The following is a 15215-nucleotide window of genomic DNA, read 5'->3' as shown; positions in this document are numbered from 1 at the left end:
TGTATCTCTATGTATACATGTATAAATTGCTACATATATATCTAACAATAATATTTAAAGAAAAAGAGGCTGTCAGATTGAGAGTAGGGAGGCATGGGAAGGGTTGGAGGGAGGATAATTGGAGCACTGGCAGAAAGAAAGAGAGGACAAGTGATGCAATTCTATTTCAACTAAAATACATAAAAAATGAACAATTTTAAAATAAATAGTTAAGTAAATACCCTATAAAGAAAAAGAAATCTAAAATGCCAGATTAGAACAACTTTGGTTGCCTGAGCTACAAAGCAATCCCTTGGATTTCAAAATTACCTCTATTCTTATTTTAGATGTGGTCCCTATTCTTATTTAAATGTGGCCAAAATAAATAAATAAATACTAACTGGCTCCTGAAAGGAGGGTCTTCCCAGAGGTAATTCCCAGGGGGAGAGTTAAAGTGTAACTCACCCACTCCTTAGGGTGGAGGACTTCACAAGGGCTTCTAAATTGTGGATTAGTGAACATGATTGGAAACCTTCTTCCTCCTCTTCTATATAACATACACTTTTCTAAATAGCACAGAAACTATTCCGGCAAACCACATAAGACCTTAACTAAAGCACTGGCATAAATAAAAAGTATGGTTTTAGTATTTAAAGGCATATTCAGGGGATGGGATGCCTGAGCAGAGTGACCAAGAAGGAGCCTGGGATATTTTAGAATTATAGCTTAGGTTAATGAGGATGAAAAGTTTAGGTGCAGAACAATGAAGTGAAGTTGTCCAGTGGGGCAGAGAAACAATGCAGCCTAGAGGCATGGGGCAAAAAGTTTGGAAATAAGACAATATCAACTATCAATTTATCTATATTTATATTTGCATTTATGTATCTATATATGTGCTTATGATTAAAGTCACGTGGAAGGAGAGTTGATTAAAAAATTGAAAAGCAATCTTGAGGGAGAAGATCGCATAATTCAACTTCAAGGTGGATGGAAAAATGGCTGAGTTGCAAGAGCACTGGCTGTTCCTCCAGAGGACCCAGGTTTATTTTCCAGTACTCACACGGTAGCTCACACCTGTCTTGAACTCCAGCTCTGGGGGATGTGTCTCCCTCTTCTGGCCTTTGCGGGCACTTGGTGTGGACGTGCTACATAGACATACATGTAGGCAAAACACTCATGCCAATAACAACAAACAGACAACAAAAGCCCCACAAAACAAACAAAAAACATCAGGGCAGGTGGAATCCATGAGAAAAGAGCAGCAATTAGCAGCTAGAAAGAACAGAAATAACCGAAAGGGATAGAACACATAATCAAATGAAAAGACTCTATAAAAAAAATAAGAAATGGCAGAGGCAAATATTGCAAAAAAGTCAAATAAGAACTAAGTGCCTATTAGATTTTTAAAACTGTGAGTATTTGCTGTGGTTTATAAAGATAATTTCAATGTAGAAATCAGTAACATTCAGATCATTGTGTGGTAAACATCTTTAAGTTTTATGGACAGAGAAACAGTCACAATCATTAAATCTTGACCAAGAATCAAGAGTAAATGTTGGAAGCTGGCCTCAAACCCTTGCTTATCCAATGCTATGACTCATGCCTTCCACTTCTTCAACTGGAGTATGAAAATCTGGCTTAGCTGAGATACTAACTTAGATGTAATATTGACTACAGTCTCGATAAAAGAAAAATATAAAGTGTGGGGCTGGGGAGATGGTTTAGTGGGTAAAATGCTTAGGATGTATCCACAGGACCTGAGTTTGGATCCTGGCCACTCTGTAATTCTGGGAGGCACAGTCAGGTAGATGCTAGGGGCTTATTGATCAGTTATTCTGGTGGAAACAGTGAGTTCTAAGTTTAGTGCAAAAAGCTTATTATAAAAATAAAAACAAAAGGTAAACAACCACAGGGGAAGACAGCTTGATGTCAGCCTCTGGCCTCTACCATACACCAATGAGTGAACATATCTGCATACAACACATGCATGGGCATGTTCACACATAGATCCCACCACACACACACACACACACACACACACACACACACACACACACACACACACACACGGCTTGTTGACATCACATCATAGAACATTTACTATGAGGGATGACGTTGTAGAGATGTAGAGATGTGACAGAACATATTCTTATAAATTCTTGTTCAACTCCCTACCTATTTTCATCTCCCTCTTTTTTCTCTCTGTGTTAGCTAGCTTTCTGTTACTATGACAAATACCGGGGAGCAAAGGTTATACAGTTTACAAAATTGAAGGTTTCAGTTGATGGCTCACTGACCACATGACTTCTGGGTCCACTGAAAGGCAGTAGAACATGGTGAAAGCATATACTAGTGTTTCTTTCCTGGTCAAAGACAGGAAAGCTAAACAGAAAGAGAACAGAGCCAAGGGAAACACAGTCCCTCTCAAGGACATGCCTCATGCTTTGAAGACTTCCTGCTCACTTACCTGAATTAAAGAGTCTGAAGTTTCCAGTTCCTCCCAACACTGCCATCCTGGACTAAACCTTAATAGATAAGCCCTTGAGGGACAGCTAAGTTTCAAACTACAGCATCATCCCTTCCTATTCATTTTTCAACTGATTGCTTTAATAATATTGTCAACCAAGAGTGAAGCTTTGCAACATCAATGGGTGTATCAGAGTTATGTGTTAAAAAACAAAAAACAAAAAACAAAAAACAAGTTTCTTCTATTTTCAGAACTATGGGTAGTATCAATCTTCTAAAATACTGTTTCCCCAAAACTATGATGTTTAAGTTGACTGACAGACCTTTTTCTGTGTTATAAGACATAATTGGTAAGATCAAACACAAAAGTTTAATAGTCACCTTCACATTTACCAGATGCCTTGTTAGCAATGCAAGATTCTAGATCTAATGCCAAACAAGCCGAAACAGAGCCAAATGCTTTAAGGAGACGTGTCCTATCATTCTTTTCTAATAATCATAGATGTCTGCATCCCCTAAATGCTGTCAGTGAGCAGTATTTCAGAATGAGTTCTTTGGCAAAGTAAATGAAAGGCATGTAGGAACCTGAAGACACATTCACTCTAGTGAATCAAAGTGCCTCTGAATCTCATGTAGGAAATTCAGGGGCTTTCATTTTACAGAGTGGAATTTTGTATTAAATGAAGGAAAGTAATTGGCACCATTGAACCCATTGTTCATTAATGCTATATATATACATATATATATACACACACACATATATAAAATATATATATAAATAACAAACTTCTTAGTATCTCTTGACTTTGTAACCTAGGGTTTCTACTATGATATTTCCATTTACAAGTATTATTTTTAGCATTAAAGGATATCCTTATTTGGGACCTCATTTTAGAGGACACACCATAAAAAATAGATATATAGAGTCTAGATGATTAAACAAAGGCTTAATGCCATCCTATTTCAGTTGCAAGTTTTGATAGCACCATTCTGTGTTTATCCCCTTTGCATTACTATAGCAACAATTCTATTGAAGTTACATATTGTCAGAAATTCCTTGGTAAAAGATAAAAGAATTTCTTTTATAATTTTTGCTTGAAGCTTACGCTATGGTGCTGAGTTGAGAAATGACTTGATGTGAACTACTTTTTCATTTTTGCTATTACTTGAGACAGGGTTATGCAGTCCAGGCTTGTCTCATGTTCACTATGTAGCTGAAGATGACCTTCAATATCCGATCCTCCTGTTTCTGCCTCTTAAATGCTGAGATTTCAGGAATGCACCACCATTCTCAGAATGTAAAACAACTTTTTAAAATCTTTCTACCTGGACTGGAAATATGGCTCAGTTTTTAAAAGCACTGGCTGTTCTTCTAGAGTACCTAAGCTCAATTTCCAGCATCTTCAAGGTGGTTCAAAACCATCTGTAACTCCAGTTATAGGGGATCTGACATCTTTTTTCTGATTTCCATGGGCACTAGGCATGCACATGGTGGACAGACATACATGTGTGCAAAACACACATAACACATACAATAATAATAATTAAGAAATTAAAATTCTTCTATCTTATATGAATGCATGTATCTACACATTTCATGTCCAATTTTGTAAACATTAAAGGCCATCTTATTACTTAAATTACGTTAAAATAGGATACCGATTCATAGTCTCCTTTTCAAATTGAGAGGAAATGGGTAGTCAGAAACATTTGTCATCAACCTATAACACCTGTGCTATTTTTAAGTTGTCTATATGAAGTTTCATATAAAATAAGCAGAAAATCTAGCTGTTATTCATCAATTACATGTAACAAGAGATAGGATTACAGAATATGTTTGGCATTTTACAAGATACTAACTAGAGCCTGACATGATAGGAGTGCACCCCTATAATTCTAGCACTTAGGGGGCAGAAGCAGGAGGATCTGGAATTCAAAATAATCCTTGACTACATAGTAAAATCAGGGTCAGTCTGGGTTACGTAAGACACTGCCTAGGTGGGGTTGAGGGGGGCAAAACAAAAAACAAAAACAACACTTCACACAAACCAAAAACTCAAACAGATACTAGTCAGTAAAGCACACTGCTACCTCAGAAACCTTTAGGAAAACAAAACAGTTCATAAAAGTCAAAACTAAGGTGATTCTGATTTCTAAAGCAAGACTACATCTTAGCAATTTTTAGATGCTTTGTTTCATTATTTTATTAATATTTTCATTTATTTTATTCTATTTTGTCGTAGTTGTGGTCCTAGGGATTGAGCCAAATGCCTCAAATATCCTAAGCAAATGGTTTACTACTGAGATAGAGCTCCATTCCTTAAAATTAGCCTATTCAACTAACTGATACTGAAGTTCCCAATGCTTTTTATTACAACAAAAATCTCTGACTTGAGATATAAATTGCTAATAGATATCTTTTTCAGCATCTCATATGGTAGAAGGTATGGTTACAATACCTGTATTTCTTCAGGTTTGCGAGAGATACGTCAGCAATTAATAGAACTTGTTATGACTACAGAGGACCTAGGTTGGAGCCCTAGCACCCATACAAGGGCTCAAAATCATGTGTAACTCTGGATCCAGTAGACTTAATGGCATTTTCTGGGCTCCTGCTTGTATGTGACACACATACAGTCATACACATACATCTAAGTAATAACATAGAAAAACAAACAAATAAGTATAAAATCCTCATTTATCTACAATGGCAATGAAAATAGGAAGCTTGTATACTGATTTTAAGTTGTTTCTGAATTTTAAAAAATTCAGTTCTTCACACTTTAAGAAATTTTAGGAGTAGGACTGCTCTTCCTACATGTGTGTAAATGCATCACATGCATGCATTATTTTAAACCATAAGTAGGCTATTTTTTATATATGGGGGAAATTATACAAAAACTATTTTTTTTGAAATTAGAATAGCTTTTGTCTGTTATAGATAGACACACATGTCTGCACACATCTTTTTGCTCAATTTTGGAGACATTAAGCTCCATATTATTACTTAAACTGTACTAAAACAGGGTGGTAGATCTTATGTTAAGTTAAATGTTCCCTAATTTTATGATCCTGAGTGTGTTCATTCCCTGAACACATATAAACTGATGACTTACTCTAACACAAGTTGACATGTAGAACATAAATATTCCATGTTCTTGAAGTTTCAAGACTCATTCTTAAGGTTCCTATCAAGACTACTTGGTGTATATGCTAAGTAAAAGAGAAAGAAAAATTAACACAAAAGAAGCGAACATGATTGACTGTGGATTACAAAACCCTCTGGTTAACTGGTTGAGGACAAAGGTTGTTAGTTCCATTGGCCACACCTCTCTGAAAAGAACCCAAAAGTCAAGTTGACCTCCTACTGGGCCACAGGTTGACAACCAAGGTTCAGTGGTTTGTTCTTGATGTGCAGCCAAGCTTTTGGACATTGGTCTGATATTTGTAGTTAGAGCCTCAGATTAATTTAAGAAATCATAAATAGGACCGTGCCATGCCACAGAACATTCCAAGTTCTATTTTATCATATTTAATAAGAGACAGTCCGTGTTTCAAAAGAATTCCTTAAAGATCACACTGGGTTAAAATAGCGTGACAATTGTTTTCTGTGAGTCAGTGCGATGAATTTGGAACTGGAAAGAGAGAAAGTGAATAACGATCATTGCTTGTGATGAATTTTGTAAAAGAAAGGGATGGGTAATGTGGTGGTACCATTTGGGGCTGGAACAAGGGGAGGAATGAAGTGAAGCAGGGTCTTTCTATGGAGGTAAAACAGGAAGTGAGAGCCGTAGAAGAAATCACTGAAAGAACCACCTGCAAGCCTCTCACTTAAAGGGAATAGAAGGTGTAGAGGAATGAGGTGATAGGAAGAACGTAGCTACAGAGAGGAAACGTGTCAGCTCTCGTGGGAAGCATTTTTCTAAATTATACTACTCATATCGAACAGTGCCTTGCTATTGAACAGGATAGCCAAGGGCACCGTGGAGTAAGATCCTCCTTCCCAACTCAGCCCCTCTAAACAGCAGGATTTCCCACACTCACCGTTCATGTCCTTCCCAAGCTGGCTTGGTGCTCTATCCACAGCACTCCAGGACCTATGCTGACAGAGCAGTTTTGGTGACGGAGTGAAACCAGAAAGCATGGCAAAGTGCGTGCAGGCTCTTAAAGCTTCCACACATGGTACGTCACTTAAACCCGCATTTCATTGGGCAAAGTGGTTACCTACCTTACGTCATCACGGAAGCTAATTCTCCAGTTAGCCTGGAAAGGCATAAATCTGGACACCCTGGCCAACTTGAGCAACTAGGAATTTGTTTGTAGCAGCAATGGGTGGGGTGGGGTGGTGTCTCTCTCTCTCTCTCTCTCTCTGTGTGTGTGTGTGTGTGTATTGAAGTGCTTGTCTCCAGAAAGTCCATTATTATTTTAATCCAATTCTCAAGAGACCTGTGATGATAATTAATAACTGCTGGACCAGTTGAGAACTGTCAGGTAAACATAATTATTTTTACAAGACAATTATTTGTGTTCTGAGTAAGAAGTTCAAGTGATTCAAGAACTGTGTTTTTCTTTTTATATATAATTTTTAAATTTAAATTTGAAACAACCTTGCTTTACATGTCAATCCCAGTTCCTGCACCCCCCATCCTCCCCTGTTCTCCCCACCAACCCCCATCCCATCTCCTTTTTGCTCCCCAAGGAAGGTGATGCCTTCCATGGGGAGTCTTCAAAGTCTGTCATATCATTTGGAGCAGGGCCTAGGCTGAGAGAGTATCCCTCTATGTGGAATGGGCTTCCAAAGTCCAATCGTATACTAGGGATAAATACTGATCCACTACCAGAGTCCCCATAGACTGCCCGGTCCTCCCAACTAACACCACGTTCAGGGGGTCTGGGTTGGTTCTATGCTGGTTTCCCAGCTATCAGACTGTAGTGCATGAGCTCCCCCTTGTTCAGGTCAGCAGTTTCTCCAGCCTGGTGTTGACCCCTTTGTCATCACTCCTCCCTCTCTGTAACTGGATTCCAGGAGTTTGGCTCAGTGTTTAGCTGTGGGTGTCTGCTTCTGCTTCCATCAGCTATTGGATGAAGGCTTTAGGATGGCATATAAGGTAGTCATCAATCTCATTATCAAGGAAGGGCATTTAAAGTAGCCTCTCCATTATTGCTTAGATTGTTAGTTGGGGGTCATCTTATAGATCTCTGGACATTTCTCTAGTGCCAGATTTCTCTATTATGGTATCTCTCTCTTTTTTTTCTTCTTTTGCTCCCCTCTATTCTTTCCCTGCTTCATCATGCCCATTTTTCTTTGTGTGAGTGGTGATATGTCAAAAGTTGAGAAAATGAGTTAACCAAAAGGTAGGGGCCCGAGTGCAGAGAGTAGTGAGTAGTGTAAGGAGGTCCCCATACCTGGGGAGATGGAGGGTAATACTCTGGAGAAGTTGTATCTTTGGGAACTGAAGGAGGTAACTCTTTCCTGCCTTAAGAGAAAGGGATGGAGAACCAGGTACCCTCATGGAGCAGTTCACAGATGTGATGTATGAGCAAGGTCATAGTCTAGATTAAGGGGACTGATTGCAGTGCAGAGGTGGAATGTGAAATGGGGTTCACTGAGAGAAAAATTATAGGATTTCCCGCAGCACAGGGGCTAAGCTGGTGTTGGAGGACATACAAGTGTGAGAGTGCCGGAAAGTGGAATTCTGTCGTTTCCCTCTATCCATGAACACAGGAGCTGGGGAAGTTACTCTTTGGATCGATGGCGGCCAGGGGATCAGCAGGGTGTGTGCAGCAACATGTTTTACACATAATCTGAAGGTCAAGATTTTGCACGTGGAATTTCTAGGTCAGACTTCTAGCGTTGTAAGAAAACCAAACACAAATGAAGAAAAAGCTGCTCCATAACGGTATGAAGGAACTGCATCCAGCCATAACCTAGAGTTAGAGGCTTTGTTCCTTGTAAACTTGCCTTGAGCAAATGATTGATGTAGACAGTATAACCATGGACAGGGATGGATCCTTAACTTTTTTCTTACTGCGTAAGTAAAATTAATCAAGCTTCAGCCACATGAGATTTTATATGCTGCGAATACTCCCCTTGTTCACTAGTAAAAATCTGGCAGAAGAAAAGTAAAAGAAGAAAAAGAGAGAGCAAAAACTCTAAAAATATAATTACATGCTCAGACACAGAATTGCTTAGCTAGGCATCTTGCTATTAATTAGTATGCTGTAAATCTTGCTGCCATGGCTGATGCTAAGACACAGTATTTAGAAGAACCATTAATGAAGACATAAGAAGACCAGGAATGGCCCAACTCCCAGACAGACTCCAGGCTGAACTAACATTATATTGCATTTCTCTTTCCCCATTTGCCTGCCAAATCCCCAACTGACCCAAGCTCCCACCCCATTTCGGCAAGATTACATCGCAGGCATTTGACACAAACAATATTGCTCTTTATAAAGGCCGTACACATGTATGCTGAAGGATGCATGGCTCTGACAGCAACTCTGCTTTACCAAACAGTGCTTCTCAAAATCTTTCATTCCATTTTCTGTTACCTCTGAAAAGAGGCCTGACCTCCTTGGCATCTATTTCTGACGACAGGTGAGGCGAGCAAGCCACACCTGATCATTTGGAATTGTATTGGAGGCTGAAGTTAAATGTAACTTTTTACATCCTTCCTTCACGGGAAGAACTAAGCAGGAGGCAAAGAAGTTCAAATTGTAAACCGATACTGTTGCTGTGAATGGCTTTCCCCCAGAAGACCCCCTCTCTGAATCTCAGTTGTTGATAACTAGCAGGTTTTTATCTCCAGGAACTAAGATAGTTTTATTTTTTTTTCTCACTTCTGTCCTGCCAACTTGTAGACTTGTCTTCAGCTGAGGCAAGGCTGCCAGATTGAATACACGAGAACCTACTCAACTCTATTTATTTCAGAGTATGATAATTTGAGGGAAAATTTAAATTGTCAGTTTTCCATTACACCCTGCATCTCCCGGTGCTGGCTATCTTATAGACCTAAAAACATGCTTCTCTTGGAAATTGTGTAAACAGATGGAGAAGCCAAGAAGCGAGAGGGCTGATGTCTTGCCAGGGGGCCATACAGTCTGCTCAGGACAGAGCCAGACAACTCCAGATCCTGACTGATCTGTCCCCAGGTCTTCCTTCTCTAGCTGCCTACCATATGTGGATAGTTAAGGTCCCACAGCAAACACTGAGAAGAGGTTTGAGCATTCAAGGGTCAAGTATCATAAGTTTGGCAGGTCTATGTGGGTAGGTTCAGAAGCCCACGGACTCTGAACACTCTTAGGGCAAGGGTACTGTCCAGTTCATCTTTGCAGATGTGATGCTATGCCCAGTGTCTGGCATATACTCAGTAACTCAATTTACACTTAGTGAAATCGGAATATATACGGATGACTGAGAAATGTTGTTAGGTAATATTTTTCTGCTCAAAATGCTGCATCAAAGCATTGGTGCTTGTTGCCTGTATGACGACATTCTGTCTGATTTCTTGTCTACTCTTATGCCACATGCCTGTCTCTGCCTCCTTTCTGGTCCCTAGGGGATGGGTAGGTTTCTTACCCTTCTCTATATTCCTGGACTTGCAACTCTACATACCTAAGGGACCACCTTCCTTCCTTGTCACAAGACAATATCCAACTGTCATATGAAGTCATAGTCCCATTTCCCTTTTAAAATTGAAATCTTTCTGTCCTCTGCTCACCCACATTCTTCATCCATCCTAATCTGCCCTATTTTCTCCGTGACACTCAGCATCATCCAGCTCTTAGTATTTAATTATTCACTGCATTGATGTTGTGTTGTTGGTCTCCACCTTGCCTTGCTAGCATGTAAGTCTGTAAGGGAGATGATTCTTGTGGCTCTTGCTCATTGATTCTCTCCTAGCATTTCCTCCGATATCAGGCACTTCCAAAAATACTTAGCAAGTGATTGTTGAATGAGTAAATGAATTCAGCGGAATCGATGAAGCAAATGAGCAAATGAAAGCGCAGAAGAGATAAACCTTCAAAGCCAGGCATGAGGATGAATGGAACATCAGTTACGGTACATTCACAGGCAAACTTGCACGTTCATCAGAAGCCCTTTCAATTAATGATGAGTTTGGCTGACATCTACAGTCAAGGCCACAGACTTCTAACTCATAACTGTCAAGCTGACTTGATAACTGTGCAGTTCAGCCTCTGGTGAATTTGGACAAAGAACTCAGTGTGTGGTTTGGTGTTTCCCCACTTGGACTGTGAGCCTCCTCCATTAGATGTGCTTGTTAAGAAATCTGGTTCCCAAGCCCCTGGGCACCTCCTAATGGTTGCTAAGGAGTAGATTGCTGGGTGGTTGAATGCATGCCAAAGTTCCAGAATAAGTAGCGTGTATGAAACCCCTGAAAAGATGGGGTGGAGTAGAACAGGACTTTCCCTACTCTGGTGCCAAGGTTTCACAGGAAGTTTGTAAGAAAGTGCTCCATTAATTAATTAAAGTAACACTGAGTAAGATTGTTTTGGTAACTGTAATTTCCAGAACCTTTAAAAGGCAGATGTCATTCTGAGTTTCCAGGAGTGGGGTGCTGAAGGCAGCGTCTCAAACATTTTACTGCAGGGCAGCTCTTCAGATTCCTCTTAGTTTTGGCAAAGAAATTCTTTGTTTTGTTTTGTCTTAAAAGAAAAAAAAATCCTATGGTAGCTAATCCTTATTTTAGCTCCCTGTAATTCTGTTTTCTCTCTTATTAATTTCCCTTTAGCTACCAATATATCTAGGACCTCCACATTCCCTAGGAAAAAAATATAAAATAGCATTTCTGTGTGTAATAATTCCTGGTGTGCATCACTGCAAATGAGAACGTTTTCTTGTGTGAGCAGTGCGTGTGTGTGTGCAATGTAGAACAGTACACAAAGAAGCTATATATAGATAGTGCACCTGAACAGGGCTGCTTGCTAAAGCAAAATTGGCGGGCTTGCAAGGATTCTATCTTCTGTATGAAGCCTTGTGAATTAGTGGGATGCACACACATAAATATTTCACAGGGTGGAAGCACTCATGCCCCTGATTCTCCGATATTGATTACCACTAATCTATCCCTTATGTCGCTTTCCATTCCTGAGGAAATAAGATAGGTATGTGCCTAGAATAAATAGCCTTCTCTCCATTTGGAAACCGTGCAGGGTCTAGAGCACATTACATCCTTCCCTATAATGGAAGTATCCACACGCTGGCAATCGCTGTCTACAGATGTAATGAACCAAGTGGGAGGTGGTAATGAGAAGTGACTGTCACGCCATCTCTGGGGCCTGGTTTCTCCTGCTGCACAATTACACTGTGACCCCAGAGAAACTGAGAAGAGTGGAACATTCTTTCCTTTTCTAATGATCTTAAAATCAGCTTTGGCTTGTGGTGTGCACGTGGAGGGATGGAGGCTGCAGCGTCTCTCATTTGGCAGTCCAGAGGATGTCCAGGGAAACATATGCCTGCAGCATAACATGCAGCTGCCCATACATGCCTGTCCTTCCCTCAGCGTGACTTGGCCTCTTGTTAGAAAGATGCCAGCCAACAAGGACAGTCCTTTCCTGCTTTCCCTGGTACATCTTTGGGGTGAGAACTATTACTTCTACCATAAGTGGAGAATGTACACAGAAGGTGTTTTTCAGAGCTACACTTATGCTTCAGGGACATGTGTTTCAGCTTTAAGTGGAGGGGGGGGAGAGCTTTAAAGGACCATGGTGACAGTGTGGTAACAGCAGCTGTGGGTACCATGAACCCCAATCCCATCTCTGAGCTTCATGAAGGAAGAACCTCAGACTGGTGCTTGGAGAGGCAGGTTGCCAGGCTGAGGGGAAAGGTATGTGTGGGGCTACCTGCTGAGTCAACTTCTCCAGAGGGAGTGTGTGAAGAAAGTGCAAAAAGGTAGAAGAAAGCTTTTAAAATTCCTTTCATTGTCTTCATTGTGCTCAGGCCTGCCCACACTCTAGGGGAAGCCTGCCAACTGCTCGCTGAGCAGTGAATGGAGACAAGCTGGGCTGCTTGTATTGCTCAGCAAGGGAGGAATAGTAGTGAGGGCTGGCTGCTGGCTGCTGGCTGCTGGCTGCTGGCTGCTGGCTGCTGGCTGCTGGCTGCTGGCTGCTGGCTGCTGGCTGGACCACACCACTCTGCTCTCTTCCTATGAGGCCTCTGCCAGCAGAAAGCTCCCAGGTGCTATTAAGGGAGAATTAGTGTGCAAATTGCAGGGTCTGCTAATTTCTCACCACTTCATTAGTTGAGGGTTCAACAGAGCTTGGCTGCCATTCCCCTCAAGTCTGAGGTAAGGGTCATCAGGGGAAGGAAGCAGAGCTCAATCCTGTTGTGTTGACAGACATGTGAGTTTTTGGAGTCTCCCTGACCCCTGCCCACTCCAGTGTGTACTACTGTATTCTCTTACCCCAATGCTAGCAGTTATTCCCTTGGATATCCCTGCAGTATTGACCTCACATCTTTTTATGGCGGGCTTGGTTTGGAGGTAGTATAAAAAGGTAGGGACTGATCCTTTCATGGACTCAGTCCAAAGCTATGCCATAAAGAAAGAAAACAGCAAACTATTTAAATAGAGCCGCTTTCTGCACTTTCCTTACTGATAGTACTTTAAGGGAGTTACTATGAGCCAAGTAATGTTCTCAGCACATTTCATTAAGTCCTGTAATTTCTATTTTACAGAGGAGAGAACTGAGGCACAGGGTGGTTGGAAAACAGGAAGTGGATACTGAGTCCATACTGAATGTGCTAGGGTACTTTGTTTTAGATAACACCTCAGTTATTATTTAATTCATTCAACAAACAGCATGCACATACCATCACCTTAATGTCACTTACTTTGCCAGAGTTCCTTACCCTGTGAGTCTTATGACTTCCTATCCATCTTGTATGTGTGATGCAAATGCAAGTTGGGGGATACTCATCATCAGGAAATTAAAATACATGTAGCTCCAGAGCTGACAGAGTTTTCTCTGTAAAGGGCCAGAAAGTAACAAGTTTTGGGTTTTGCAGTTCCTATGGCCTTTGCCTGAGCAAGGCTGGAAGCATCCAAAAACAGCATGCAAATGAATCACCATGTCTGTGTTCCAACACAATTTCAATGATAGGCCTTGGATTGCATCTAGTCCATGGGCTGCCTGTACAAAGAAAGACAGGAATACTGTGTTTGCAAGTAGCCCGTGTGGTACTCCTTGTTCATAGGTGTCTCAATGACATAGAATCAGGGCACAGAGAACTGTGAGTCTTTAGGAACTGAGTAAATGTTTGTAGAGAAGGTGCAGTGTGAGCCTTTCTTGTAGATCAGAAATGCTGGTTATCTTTGATTAGTGAAAAGTAGAGTATGCCTACTGAGTAGAGAAGGGAGGATTTCTCTGGAAATTATTAATTCATTTTTCTGATCAAAGGGAGAGCCCCACATACCTCATGTCCTTGTACAAACATGAAGAAGAACCAGCCTTTGGTAGAAGACCAGACAGGAGCAGGGTGGGAGGGCCTGCACACTCTGTTGCCTTCCTCCAGCACTCACATTAAAAGATTTAACTAGGGCTTTTACTCCTTAAATGGCTGTCATGGAAATGACAGACAACAATCAACAGAAGTTATTTACTTCTAGAAGTTTTCCTGTCTTCTTGATATTTCAGGAAATTGTACTAAATTATATGAGAATTATTTATAATTATGTTATTTTTCTTAATGTTTTTTAAAGTATAATACATTAAAGAGAAGAAACAGAGCATTTGCAGATGGGCACTAGCACAATTTATTTATATATTACACAAATATTTTAAAGGAGGCACAAGAAGGGACAGATATTGATATGTCAAACTACTTGATTCTCCCTAGAAGTAGAGTTAGGTGTGACATTTTGATTTTGCTTTCCCCATAAATTTAGAAAATTTATGAAAATTATTACAGAAAAACTGAAATGGCAATGAAAAAGCCCACATTGGTTTTTATCCTCGACCTCAGTTTTATGACAACTTACATTGTTTCCCTCTCCCTCTTTCCTTTTTGGCTAGATCACCTCCTTATAATTTGGTTTCTTGGACTCTGATCATTTCCCTAGTATGAGATTTCTCTTTAAACCTATAATGGCTCCCTCCATTATGGTATCTCTTTTCTTGTTCTCCTCTATTCTTCCTCTGACTAAATCTTCCTGCTGTCCTTTCCTCTCTTCTCCCCTTCTCTTTCTTCTGATTCTCCTCCCCCCTGCTCCCAAATTGCTCATGAGATCTTATCCCTTTCCCCTCCTCTGGGGGACCATGTATGTTCTCTTAGGGTCATCCTTGTTTGCTAGCTTCTCTGGCAGTGTGTATTGTAGGCTGGTGATCCTTTGCTGTATGTCTAAAATCCATATATGAGCGAGTACATACCATGTTTGCCTTTTTTTGTGACTGGGTTACCTCACTCAGAATGGTTTATTCTAGTTCCATCAATTTGCCTGTAAATTTCAATATTCTAATGTTGTTGTTGTCTTCTGTTGAGTAGTACTCCATTGTATAAATGTACCACATTTTCTTTATTCTTCAGTTGAGGGACAAATAGGTTGCTTCCAAGTTCTGGCTATTACAAATAATGCTGCTGTGAATATAGTTTGAACAGATGTTTTTGTTGCATGCATGTGTATCTTTTGGGTATATGCCTAAGAGTGGAATTGCTGGATCTTGTGGTAGACTGATTCACATTTTCCTGAGGAACCCCTATACTGATTTCCAAAGTGGCCACACAAGTTTGCACTCCCACTAGCAGTGGA

This window comes from Phodopus roborovskii, unplaced genomic scaffold, assembly GCF_943737965.1.
Source record: "Phodopus roborovskii unplaced genomic scaffold, PHOROB, whole genome shotgun sequence".
NCBI lineage: Eukaryota > Metazoa > Chordata > Mammalia > Rodentia > Cricetidae > Phodopus > Phodopus roborovskii.
Note: the sequence above shows the minus strand (reverse complement) of the source record.